At 44.8% G+C, this 12,495-nt stretch overlaps 1 protein-coding gene across 1 annotated transcript in view; it reads right to left on the bottom strand.

Annotated features, from left to right (window-relative positions):
* The window catches only part of LOC117668275 (uncharacterized), a 38,746-nt gene that overhangs the window by 1,877 nt on the left and 24,374 nt on the right, over window positions 1-12,495 (bottom strand). The gene's annotated exons all lie outside the window — the stretch shown is intronic.

The following is a 12,495-nucleotide window of genomic DNA, read 5'->3' as shown; positions in this document are numbered from 1 at the left end:
GTTATTCGTGCTGCTGTTAAGATGTGTAGCATCAAATATTTTATTTCTTTGGAGTATGGTTTTGTAAAAATTCCTAACAAAAATGTTTCTGGCTTCTTTTCTATTTGGTGTTCTGTTATTTGTTCTATCCATTTCTTAATATTTGACCAAAACTTTTTTGCTGCTGGACAGGTCCACCATAAATGATAATATGTTCCTTGGGATTTCTTACATTTCCAACATATTGCACTATTATTCGGGTGTATCTTTGTCAGTTTTGTCGGTGACAGATGCCATCTATAAAACATCTTCAACTGATTTTCCTTGTATGCCGCCGATAGTGTTAATTTTGCATTCACTTGCCACATTGTTTCCCACTTCTCCAAATCTATTGTATAATTAAAATTTTGTGCCCATTTGATCATTGTATTCTTCACTGTTTCCTCCTCCATTTTATATTGTAATAAAAATTTATAAATTTTGCTAATTAATTTTTCTTCTGATTCTAATATGATTTTGTCTAATTCCTGTTTCTCCATTTTAATTTCATATGTTTTTGTATGTTCCCTTATATTTAGATTGGATTTGTGTGTAGACAAGATATGAATGACCCAATAACTATTTTTGAAATATCAGAATCTATAAGAAAAATGAAATCAGGTAAAGCTCCTAGTCCAGACTGACTTACAAGTCAATATTATAAATGTTTTGAAGACAAACTTCTTCAGCCATTAAAGAATATAATGAATGATATTTTACAGGAGGGAAGGATACCCCCAAATTGGAAAGAAGCTAATATTGTGTTGTTCCCAAAGGAGTCAGGATAACACGACAATAAAGAATTATAGACCAATCTCACTATTCAATAAGGATTATAAATTATTTGCTGCAGTTTTGGCAGAAAGATTAAAGAAAGTTTATAAGTATATATCTGGATTTCTGCCAAAGGGACACTTAATTAACAACATGAGAACTGTTTTGAACTTCATTGAATACTTACAGTATCACAATAAACAACAGGTGGCTTTAATATTCTTAGATGCAGAGAAGGCCTTTGACAACTTAAATTGGGCCTTTATGTTTAAAATCCTGGAAGAAATGGATTTTGGTGGGGATTTAATTCAAGGGATCAAAGCTGTCTATATATTACAGCATACAAAAATTGTTACTAACGGTGACTTAACTAACTCATGCGAAACCGCAAAGGGTATAAGACAAGGATGTCCTTTCTTTCCTTTGCTGTTTATCCTGGTGCTGGAAGCTTTGAATAAAATTATCATGCAAGATGAGAAAATAAGCGGTATAAATATTAAGAAGGAGGACTTTCACTGATGATTTGGTGATATTTCTGCATGACCCAAAAAACAATATAGAATATTTGATGAGGAAATTAAATGAGTTTGGGTCTTTAGCAGGTTTCAAAATAAATAAGCAGAAAACGAAATAGACCAGAATTGTTGATTAGAGTTAGTTAGCTGCTGCCTAACATGATGATAAGACCCTAATGTCACTTTCAAGGCTTTTTTTGCCTCCTCTAGGTAAACAGCCTCTATTCTTCCAATGTACATTCCCCATTGTGTGTCTGCTTGCTCTCTTGTAATCCCTCTGTCTCCGATGAATATGGAAACAAACAATTCTCTTGAGAATTATCCCAGCATCAGGGCGAGTGTTCCAATGGTGAGATTTGCTCTGTTACTCAACTTCCTCATAATTCAAACTTCCACAAAGCTTCCCCACTTCGGGGCTACCCAGCTGTAAAACAAAGAAAACTCTGAAAGTAAAATAAAGCAAACAAAATGAAGTAAACTCATAAGCGAAGTCATGGTCACGTAATTTTTTACTTACTGATTGCTTTGATTAACAGAAGAATTGTTGGGCCTAAATGAAAGTCACTAAAAGAGAAGTACCGTAACCCCAGGTTACAGTATTTGTCTAACTTGTACAATCCAGTCAGCCAGTCAGATCTGTGGGATTTCCCGGCTTGTAATTTTTTCTTCTAGAAAATCTTTGCTTTACTATTATTATTCAGGGTCCCCCTTTCTTGTAAAGCAGGTACTCAACAATCCTTGCAAAAAAAAATAAAATAAATCTTGGTTCTTTTCTTCGGTGTTGTGATCCTCCTTTAGACTGAATCCACAATAGTTTATAATATTACATTGGGAGGAAACACCCAGGAAAAAAATGTCACTTGTTCAGATTTCTACGGGGAACTTCCCCATCTTCAATTCACAGAGAAAGGGAGGGTCTTTTTGTCCAACAGATGGCATGAGAAACTGACACTGATCATTATTTATTTATTTATTTATTTATTTATTATTTATTATATTTCTATACCGCCTTTCTCCCGTAGGACTCAAGGCGGTGTACAGTCAAGAAAAATATAGACACACAAACATCATAAAATTGCTAATTAAAATTATTACTTAGTTTGGTCAATTAAATAAAATCCAGAATTAGATAACATTTAAAAAATCATTCACATGTTCGTATGTTTAGCCCCGCCTGTTGGAACATCAGGGTCTTGAGGGCACGGCGGAAAGCACGGAGATCAGGGATATTCCGTATCTCCGGGGGCAGTTGGAGCCCCCACAGAGAAGGCCCTCCCCCTGGGAGTCGCCAGTCGACATAATTTGATTGACGGTACCCTGAGTAGTCCCTCCCTGTGAGAACGAACTGGTCAGTGGAAGGCTATTGGTGGCAAAAGACGGTTTCGTAGGTACCCAGGTCGTAAGCCATGGAGCGCTTTAAAGGTGATAACTAACACCTTGAATTAGGCAACCTAGGAAACGGAGCGGTTATAAGGAACAGATATTCAAGGCAGGGTCTTCCTCACCTAAAGCTGTTCAGGTTATTATGATGACCCAGGCTGGGCACGAAAACAACACAGCCGGAGTGAAGGCTTAACTCTCTTTTTTTTTATTGCTCCAACTTTTCCCCCCAAAGTTCCCACAGTTCACTGTAAGTCCAAGAGTAATACTCCAAACACACCCATATACCTTCACTAGTTCCTGGCTGTGAGTCCAGAGGAGCAGCCAGTTCTGAGAGCAGACAGAGTTCAGGAAACATGGTTCCAGGGATTCTATGTTGCATGAAAGGGTCACTGGGGCTGCAGCACAACCCGAAGCAGAGCTCTGTCGCTGAGTATTTGCCCACAATCAGGCTAGGCAAAGCAAGGCAAGTCGAACCCAGGCAAAACAAGACTAGGCAAACTGGCAAGATGTTCCCGACAAGTGCCCCTCTCCATAGCATCTCTTTAAACCTTATTCCCCACGTTAGCCTTGTGGTGAGGGGCGGGGCATCCTCCTCCTGAGTTATCATTTCACCCTACATTGATCCCTCCTGCTCTCCATTCTCCGTACTCGAGGGTTAGGTGGGGGAGACAATTGTTCTCCGGAGCTCTGTCGCTCCTTTGCTCTACTGCCTACTCTTTCCCTCCCTTCCCCCTCCCCCCATCCTGCGCCCTCTCTCCTTCACTGGCAACCCTTCCAAGGCTCGGGACTGCCTCATCCTGTTCCTCCGGTCGTTCCTCCAGGGCTAGAGGGGCCGTGCCATCTTCCTCCGTTAGCCCTGGCACCGTCTAGTCGTCCTCCTTGGACCCAGGCTCCAAAGGGGTCATGACAATTATCTGCTCTGGAAAGAACTTCCTCAAAAGCTCAGACGAGGAAAGATCTTGTAAGTATCTACCATCTTCTCCACTTACTCTGGTCTTAGAAAAACAAAAAGAAATCCCAGAACGTCCTTCTTCTAGATCAGTGGTTTTCCATTGCGCTGCTCAGTCAATTCATAGATGGGCTTTCGTCATCTGCCTGTCAGGGACTGAGCATGGTGTTTCTTTAAATCTTCTGGCCATGCCTTCTCTCCTCTCAGGGACCTCAGTTATTTCGCTCAGTCTTACTGTAGGGACTTGTTTTTTCACTGCTCTCGCAGTCTGTGAGGAAAACTAGTTAGTTTTAGGTTTTATTATTTTGTTTGGTTGGTTGAATTTTATTTTTTTCCTTCTGATTAGTTGGAGCCGAAGATTTGGGACAGCCTGCAGCTGTCTCTCGCTGCTAGCGGTGGGTGAGTGCTACTGGGGCCCCAGAATACCACCCCTGCTCTTCTAATACCTGCAGCGAAGGGAGTCTGACCCGGCTGGGCAGCCCTCCTCACAGCCCTGTGCCGTTGAGTTGGCCGCCGGCGAGCACGTCGGTTACCAGTACGCCGGGGTAACCGCGGCCGCCCTTTTGGGCTCCACTTAGCACAGGGCGGCTCCGGAGTCCCTGCTCGAATTCGAGGCAAACTCCGTGTATTTTGACTGCCCCTCTGCCGGCACTGGCTGTTATTTTCTCTTCTGAGTATTTGGAGTGGCTGAGAACGAGTGTGGACGTTGGCTAGACTGTGAGGAGCCACGGAGAAGCGAGTAAAGCCGAATTCCGGTTTCGCGCCATTTTTGCACCATTTTCAACGGCAGGTTTGAGGCTCAGAGTGGCATGAGGAGATTATCAATCTTGGCCGCTTATAATTGCAGAGGCAGGTTGTTATCGGAGACCCATTGCATTGCAGAAGCTGCTGGCTGAGGAAGACTTTATACTTGAGTTTTCCTTCTGAAGAATTTATTAGTCGTTGGTTTAAAAAAAAATTTTTTTTTGACTGTAGCTCAGGTTCCCTGGTCCACTGACGGTTATCTCAGCATTGCTGATTCCTTTACCATGGCTGAACAAGAATTTTCCTCAGATGAGGATCAGCCTCAGACCCCTCCCAAGGCTAAGAAGACCTCTAAATCTAGGTCTAAAGCCTCTGCACCTTCAGCTAGCAAGGAGCCAGGGCTTATTACATCCAAGCCTGGCACAGTGGATAGGGTTGCCCAGAGAAGGCATAATGCACTGGAAAGACAATATGAGAAGGCCCAAAATAAGGCCCAATCTTCAGTGGCTCCAGCTTCTCCTCATTCAGGAGAAGAGGAAGAATTGCCTCAGCTGGGTATGGCCAGGGATCATTCTAATTCAGACTTGCCTCAATAGGAGGTTTTGGATGTGGGTCAGGATGCCCCTAGGGGAGCGCAGACATCACAGCCCAGGCGTAGATTACCACCCGAAGCTACTTTTACCCTGACGGCTGCTGGGCTCCATGTGGGGGAAGGACCCGATCTGGTCCAGCCATTTAATTTTCAAACACTATTAACCAATGCCTTGGCCCAAGCTTTGGCTTCGGGCTTTAGCCAACAGGTGCAGATGCCTTCCACTGCTACTGGCTGTCAGTTTCAGTCAGCTCAGCCCATGTCTAGGCCATCACCTGTTACTCAGCAGGAATCTCCTAGTAGTGAGGATTCCTGGCAGGCTGAAGGGGACCCAGAGGATACTGAATTTTCGGAAGACGAGGGAGTCCTGCCGGACAAGCCGGCTTTTACTACCCTCTTCTGGCCATTGGTTTTCAAAACCTTGTTACATAAAGCTAAAATGGCAACTAATATGGGTTCTTTAACGAATCCACAAACTCAGGATGCTGAGGCGTTAAAACCTCAGAATGAGTTATTCGCTGTTCCCACCCCAGACCAGGACTTCATACCATGCCCGGAACTGTTTTCTGAGGTCATTAAGAGGCAATGGGACCACCCGGGGGCCTTTTCAGTACTCACAGGACACGATAAAAAATTTACTGTGTGGATCCTGTTTTAGATGGGTTATTGGCTCTTCCAACAGTTGATCCTCCAGTGGTTAGTTTGACATCTTCTACTGTTTTGTCCAATGATGTGGTGGAAGTGTTAAGAACTGAGGATAAGAGATCGGAGGTTGCCTTTAGGAAAACCCACCAGGCGGCTGCCTGGGAGGTGAAGGCCGCTACGTCGGCATCATTTTTCAATCGTGCCAATCTTATTTGGCTAAAGCAATTGCGAGACCGCCTCCCTTCAGACTACGTACGACTCCAACAAGATATTAATAAGATGGTGGCTGCGGCCGAGTATTCAGCAGACGCCTCTCTAGATGCCGCGAAGTTTGCGGCTAGGGCAATGGCTTCTTCGGTAACATCTTGAAGACTCCTTTGGCGGCGCCCTTGGCGAGCTGATTTAAAATCAAAATGGAAATTAGCATCATCTCCCTATAAGGGTTCTGATTTATTCGGGGCAGCGTTAGACCCCATATTAGTAGAAGGGAAGGATTAAAGGAAGATGTTGCCGGTCTCTTATCGGAGACCGGACCGCCATTTTACACCATACCCTCAGGGGCAGCCCTTTCGCCAGGAGTCCGGACCCAGTGGGTCCTACTTTAACAGACCTTACAATCAGGGATTTGACAGATCCTCTGACAGGCAGCCATTTTGGGACAGAGGTAGATTTCAACCCTCCTCTAGGAGACCTTACAGAGGTTCGGGTCCCAGGCCCGTCAAGTGAGACAAGTGACTCGCTTCCCCCGCCCCCCATTGGCGGATGCCTCAGCCAATTTGTCCACCAATGGGAGGCTTCTACGTCCAAGGATTGGATTCTTCGGACGGTGAGACTGGGACTTACGTTAAGAGTTCAGGACCAGGCCCCCCGACTGTTTCATTCCCTGCCCAATATCCAGTAAGTTAGAGAAACATCAGCAGTTGTCAAATGAAATACAGCATTTGCTAGATATAGGAGCAATAGAGCCTGTTCCTGCAGGGCAAGAGAGAACAGGGGTTTATTCAATACTGTTCCTTGTTCCCAAATCCTCAGGGGGATGGTGGGGCATTTTGAACCTCAAATTTGTCAACAAATTCCTCCAATTCAAAAAGTTCAAGATGCAGTCCCTCAGGACCATTCTAGATTGTGTCAGAGAGGGCGATGTTATGACATCTCTGGACTTGCAAGAGGCGTACCTGCATGTGTCCATACACCCGGACCATCGCAGATTCCTGAGATTTGAATATGCAGGCAGGCATTTTCAATATCGGGCCATGCCGTTCGGACTCTTGTCTGCCCCAAGGACTTTCACCAAGCTGCTTGCAGCTGTGGCAGCCACAATCCGACTTGTCCCAATACGGATTCTTTGTTACTTAGACCAGTGGTTCTCAACCTGGGGGTCGCGACCCCTTTGGGGGTCGAATGGCCATTTCACAGGAGTCGCCAAAGCCCTCTCTCGCCCCCCCCATGCCTTCACTCACTCTCACCCTCTGCCTCTGTTAGATCGCCGGTCGCTTACCACACCCACTCCCAATCTATTGCTGCCTCCAGAGTCCCAGCTGATGGCTAGAGGGAAACAAACCGTTTAAATTCTTGCCACGGGGCTTCAAAGGGCCGCCCTACAGCTGGTCAGTGTTAAAAGAAAACAAATGAATAGACCGGTGCCTGCAAAAATAGAAAAAACAGCCCCTTTCAGCTTCAGCATAGGTTAATTACCATAAGTTGATTTGATCAGCCTCTCGACTCTCAGCTGATTTGCTCTCAGCTGTTTTGCTCAGGGCTCTGTTGCTAGCTAGCTGCAAAGAGGTAAATTCCTGGAGCAGATTTTTTTTCCCCTAGCTATGCTGAAAAAACGAAATTGAAAGTAAAGCAGGGTCTTTGCTGCAACGTGACAAAATGAGGCAGAGATATTTCTTTTTCTTTTTCCTCACCAAAAAAGGTAGGTGGAAAACTGCAAACAATGGGAAATTTAGGGCAAAAGAGGAGGTTCAAGATTTTAAAACACCATAGAAAAAAAGCTCTATTTAACTAGGGAATTGTAATAATTGAGATACTATTAATTGTATATTGTGTTGAAAGCAGAAATGGTTAAGTTGTGGTTTGGAGGAATATATGGGGAAAATTATTTGGTTTATTATTATTGGTAAATATAATTAATTGATTTGTAAGAAATTGGATTGCATGGAAATAATTGGAATGCTCATGTTCATATTGATTAATATACAAAAAAGATAGTTATATAACTAATTGATTTATATTAAAATGTTGAATTTGTATTAAACAACTGTATTACATAATTACATAATTAACCAATGTGAGGATGGATATAAAAATAGATGACAATGGGAAGGGGTATAATATAGAATAGAAAGGAAAAATTGAATTTGATTAAGATTAGAGATGAGGGTGAAGGGTAATATTGGTTTTTTTAAAAAATAGATGACTAAACACTGTGTTAGAAGAAAATCCTTCTGGGTTCTGCTCCAAGTGAGGAAAAAGACACTGGAAACATGGAGACTGCTTGGAAAGATGGTTTAATGGTGGACAGGATCACATGGCTTGAGTTCCTGAACAGAAAAGGGGCAGATACAGTAAATCCTCAGGTTTTTATGCTCTCTCTGGCTTTGTATTTCTTGGGGCCCCGAAAGAGAATCCTGATTGGTTGTCAGACTCCCAGGGGGTGGGGGTCTTAGCTAGCCTTGCTGGCTGATGGTCACATGTGCTTCCCAGGTCACATGCTTCCCAGGTCATGTGTGGTGAGCTTCAGTTGCTAGATGGGGCCCATTGTGTTAGTTTCTGCTGCTATTGTGTTGCAAATGTCCTTTGACGAAAGGATTGACTTTCTGCCTCTGGCCCATTAACAAAGGGTGGGAGGCAGGAAGGTGGGAGCTGCTTTGTCTGTAAAATATGCTTCTCCATTTCTCATCCAGGGAAATATAATATTCTGCCTTTTTCATATTTCTCAAAATATTTCATTCTTCTAGGAAAGGGGTAGGTGCTAACCTCCTACAACTGTTTAAATTTGTGAACCGGCCAAATACTCTGTTCAAAGAAAATACGTTGTATGTTTGTATGTGTGTTTCTAATTATTGCTATTTATTGCTATTTGTTCTCTTTTATTCTTTAAAGTTTAACAATTCATTCTTTATCTTAATATCTTTATGTTTGTTTGGGGTTGGCTTTCTTCCCTTTCATCTTTTTTATTGTACAGCAATCTTTCTCCTCAAACCTACCACCTCTGTCTTTTCTTTTCTTCTTACTTTCTCTTCCCCCCCTCTTCTTCTTCTCCCTACCCCCTCTTCCTTTCTCCTTCTCCTCCTCTCTTCCTCCCTCTCTTACCCTCACTCCTACTCTAATTTCCCTTCTCTTCCTTCATCCCTCTCTATTGCTGTATCCTTTTATGCATATGGACTACTCAGAGGGCTGAAAAAGTTATTTTTGACTGGTCCTCGCACTTTTGACCAGTCCTCGAACTTACGACTGTCCTCACAATTTACGTTTTTGCCGTATCTTGTCACCATGGTGAAGAGAAGCAGTTGTGAAATGAGTGACATGGTTGCTAAGAATGGTACAAAGGGCATAAATGATGACCAGTCATAACTGCGAAGACCAGTCAAAAGTGCGAGGACCTGTCAGAAATTACTTTTTTCAGCCCTCTGGGTAGTCCTTTTGTGCACAGGGACTACTCAGAGGGCTGAAAAAGTTATTTTTGACTGGTCCTCGCACTTTTGACCAGTCCTCGAATTTACGACTGTCCTCACATTTTACGTTTTTTGCCCTATCTTATTACCATGTTGAAGAGAAGCAGTTGTGAAATGAGTGACATGGTTGTTAAGAATGCTGCACAGGCATAAATGTGAGAATGGTCGTAAGTGTGAGGACCAGTCAAAAGTGCGAGGACTTGTCAGAAATGACTTTTTTCAGCCCTCTGAGTAGTCCCTATACACATAGCCATGGCTCATATAAATCGCGAAGGGGGCACCCACTCCCAGTTGCTAATGAAGGAAACCGACAAGCTGCTGAGCTGGGCAGAGACTCATATTCTATCTCTGAGGGCAGAGCATATATCGGGGGCCTCCAATGTTCAAGCCGAATGGCTCAGTCGGAAACAGCTGGACCCGTCCGAGTGGAAGCTCCACACGGACCTGTTCAGGAACATCGTAGAGTGGTTCGGCCAGCCTGTGGTAGACCTATTCACCCGCCCAGAAAATGCCCAGCTCCTAAGGTTCATTTCCAGATTCCCGAGCCAGGGGGCAGTGGACTGCAATGCCCTCCATTGTCATTGGCCACAAGGACTGCTATATGCCTTTCCCCCTCTGCCCCTCATCCCAAGGGTAATAAGGAAGCTGATAGCGGAGCATGCAGAACTCCTGTTGGTGGTTCCTCATTGGCCACGGCGGTCCTGGTTCGCCGACCTGGTGGACCTATCTGTGTCATCTCCCTGGAAAATACCTCAGGATCGGATCTCTCTCAGCCAGGGGCTGTACTACATCCAGACCCCCGTTGGCTACAATTAACTGTGTGGCACTTGAGAGGATCCTCCTGAGGAAGAGCAATGTTCCAGGGAAGGTGATTCGCACCATCCAGGCTGCCAGGCGGCCTTTTACTACGAGGATTTACGAGGCGTCTTGGAGGATCTTTTGCAGTTGGTGCTATCTACACCACGTGAACCCAATATCTGCTTGCAATTCAGACGTTTTAGTTTTTCTACAGGATGGTTTCGACAAGGGGTTAGCCCCCTCCACCTTGAAAAGGCAGGTTGCGGCATTATCAACGGTCTTGTCTAAAGACGTGTCCCACCCTTTAACACAAGATTCAAGGATTAAGGGGTTTTTGCGGGGCGCTACTAATATCAGGCCGTCTATTATACATAGGTACCCCACTTGGGACTTGTCGTTGGTCCTCCAGGCCCTTACAACTTCCCTGTTTGAACCTCTAGTGTCAGTCAGCCTCAGACTATTATCCTTTAAGGTAGCCTTTCTCCTGGCGGTTACCTCGGCTAGGAGGGTGTCAGAGCTGACTGCTCTATCCATTCGACAAGATCTGTATACTTTTAAACCTAACACGGTGGTACTTAATTAGACCCGTCCTTCCTGCCAAATGTTAACTCCAGATTTCATAGAACTCAGGAGATTATTTTGCCAAACTTTTGTCCTTCCCCCAAGCATAGGTTGGAGATTCAATGGCATATACTGGATATGCGGAGAGCGCTACGGAGGTATATCGCGCGAACGGCTTCTTTCCGTAAGACAGAGGCACTCCTGGTGTCCTTCCATCCTTCCTCCCTGGGAAAGAAGGTCTCTTCTAGGACGGTGGCATGTTGGATTAAAGCATATATCTCCCTGGTTTATAGCTCCAAGGGCAGGTCTGTTCCAGGTAAAGTGTGGGCACACTCTACGAGGAGTGCAGCAACATCGGCTGCTTGGTCCACCCAGGCTTCTGTGTTAGACATTTGTAGGGCAGCCACCTGGACCTCCTTGACACCGTTTGTCAGACATTACAAACTAGACAGCTTTGCATTGGCAGAGGCGTTATTCGGGCGTCGAGTTTTGCAGAAGGTCCATTCTGACTCCAGTGGGGGCCCAGTCAGCCTCCCTCCCTGTGACTTCTGATGCTTGGGTATATGATTCCATCTATGAATTTTATTTATTTTATTTACTTTTCAGATTTCTATACCGCCCTTCTCCTTTCGGACTCAGGGCGGTGAACAGCCAAAATAAAAAACATTTATACACAAAAGTTAAAAATAGATTTAAAATAATTAAATAAATTTCACCCATAATTTAAAACTTTTCGATTAAAATCCATATCAAATTTTAAAACCAGCCGTAAAATCAGGACAGCCCGGCTAATTGAAAAAAATAGGTTTTTAGGGCCTGACGAAAAGTCTGGAGGTCGGAGATCACTCGTATCTCTGGGGGTAGATTGTTCCAGAGGGTAGGTGCCACCACAGAGAAGGCTCTCCCCCTGGGGGTCGCCAGCCGACATTGTCTGGCCGACGGCACCCTGAGGAGGCCCTCTCTGTGGGAGCGAACTGGCCGGTGGGAGGCAATTGGTGGCAGAAGGCGGTCCCGTAAGTATCCTGGCCCTAAGCCATGGAGTGCTTTAAAGGTGATCACCAACACCTTGAAGCGCACCCAGAAGTCCACCGGAAGCCAATGCAGCTCACGCAGGAGAGGAGTCACATGGGAGCACCCCGTCGCTCCCATAATCCCCCGCGCGGCCGCATTCTGCACCAGTTGGAGCCTCCGGGTGTACCCCAAGGGGAGCCCCATGTAGAGAGCGTTACAATAGTCCAGACGAGAAGTGACGAGTGCTTGAGTGACTGTGCGTAGGGAGTCCCAATCCAGAAAGGGGCGCAACTGGAGTATTAGGCAAACCTGATAAAAAGCCAATTGACTTGAATTGACTGAGCAGTGCAATGGAAAATGGACGTTGCTTACCTAAACATCCCTTTTCGTTGCGCTGCGTGTCAATTCATCCCTCCCTTCCGGCTGCCTGGTCTTGGGCAGAATTGTTTGTGCTTCCTTCTCAGGACAAGTTGGTGGACAACGACTTCGCGAAACAACTGAGGTCCCTGAGAGGAGGGAAGGCGTGGCCAAAAGATTTAAAGAAACACCATGCTCAGTCCCTGACCGGCAGATGACGAAAGCCCATCTATGAATTGACATGCAGCGCAACGAAAAGGGACGTTCAGGTAAGCAACATCCATTCTCAACCTTCCTAAAGCCGCGACCCTTTATTACAGTTCCTCAAGTTGTGGTGACCCCCAACCATAAAATTATTTTCGTTGCTACTTCATAACTGCAATTTTGCTACTGTTATGAATCGTAAATATCTGGTATGCAGGATGTATTTTTATTGTTACAAATTGAACATAATTAAAGCATGGTGAT

The sequence above is a fragment of the Pantherophis guttatus genome, chromosome 2, assembly GCF_059756535.1.
Source record: "Pantherophis guttatus breed Tessera chromosome 2, ASM5975653v1, whole genome shotgun sequence".
Lineage (NCBI taxonomy): Eukaryota > Metazoa > Chordata > Lepidosauria > Squamata > Colubridae > Pantherophis > Pantherophis guttatus.
Note: the sequence above shows the minus strand (reverse complement) of the source record. Positions and strands in the feature narration are given on the sequence as shown.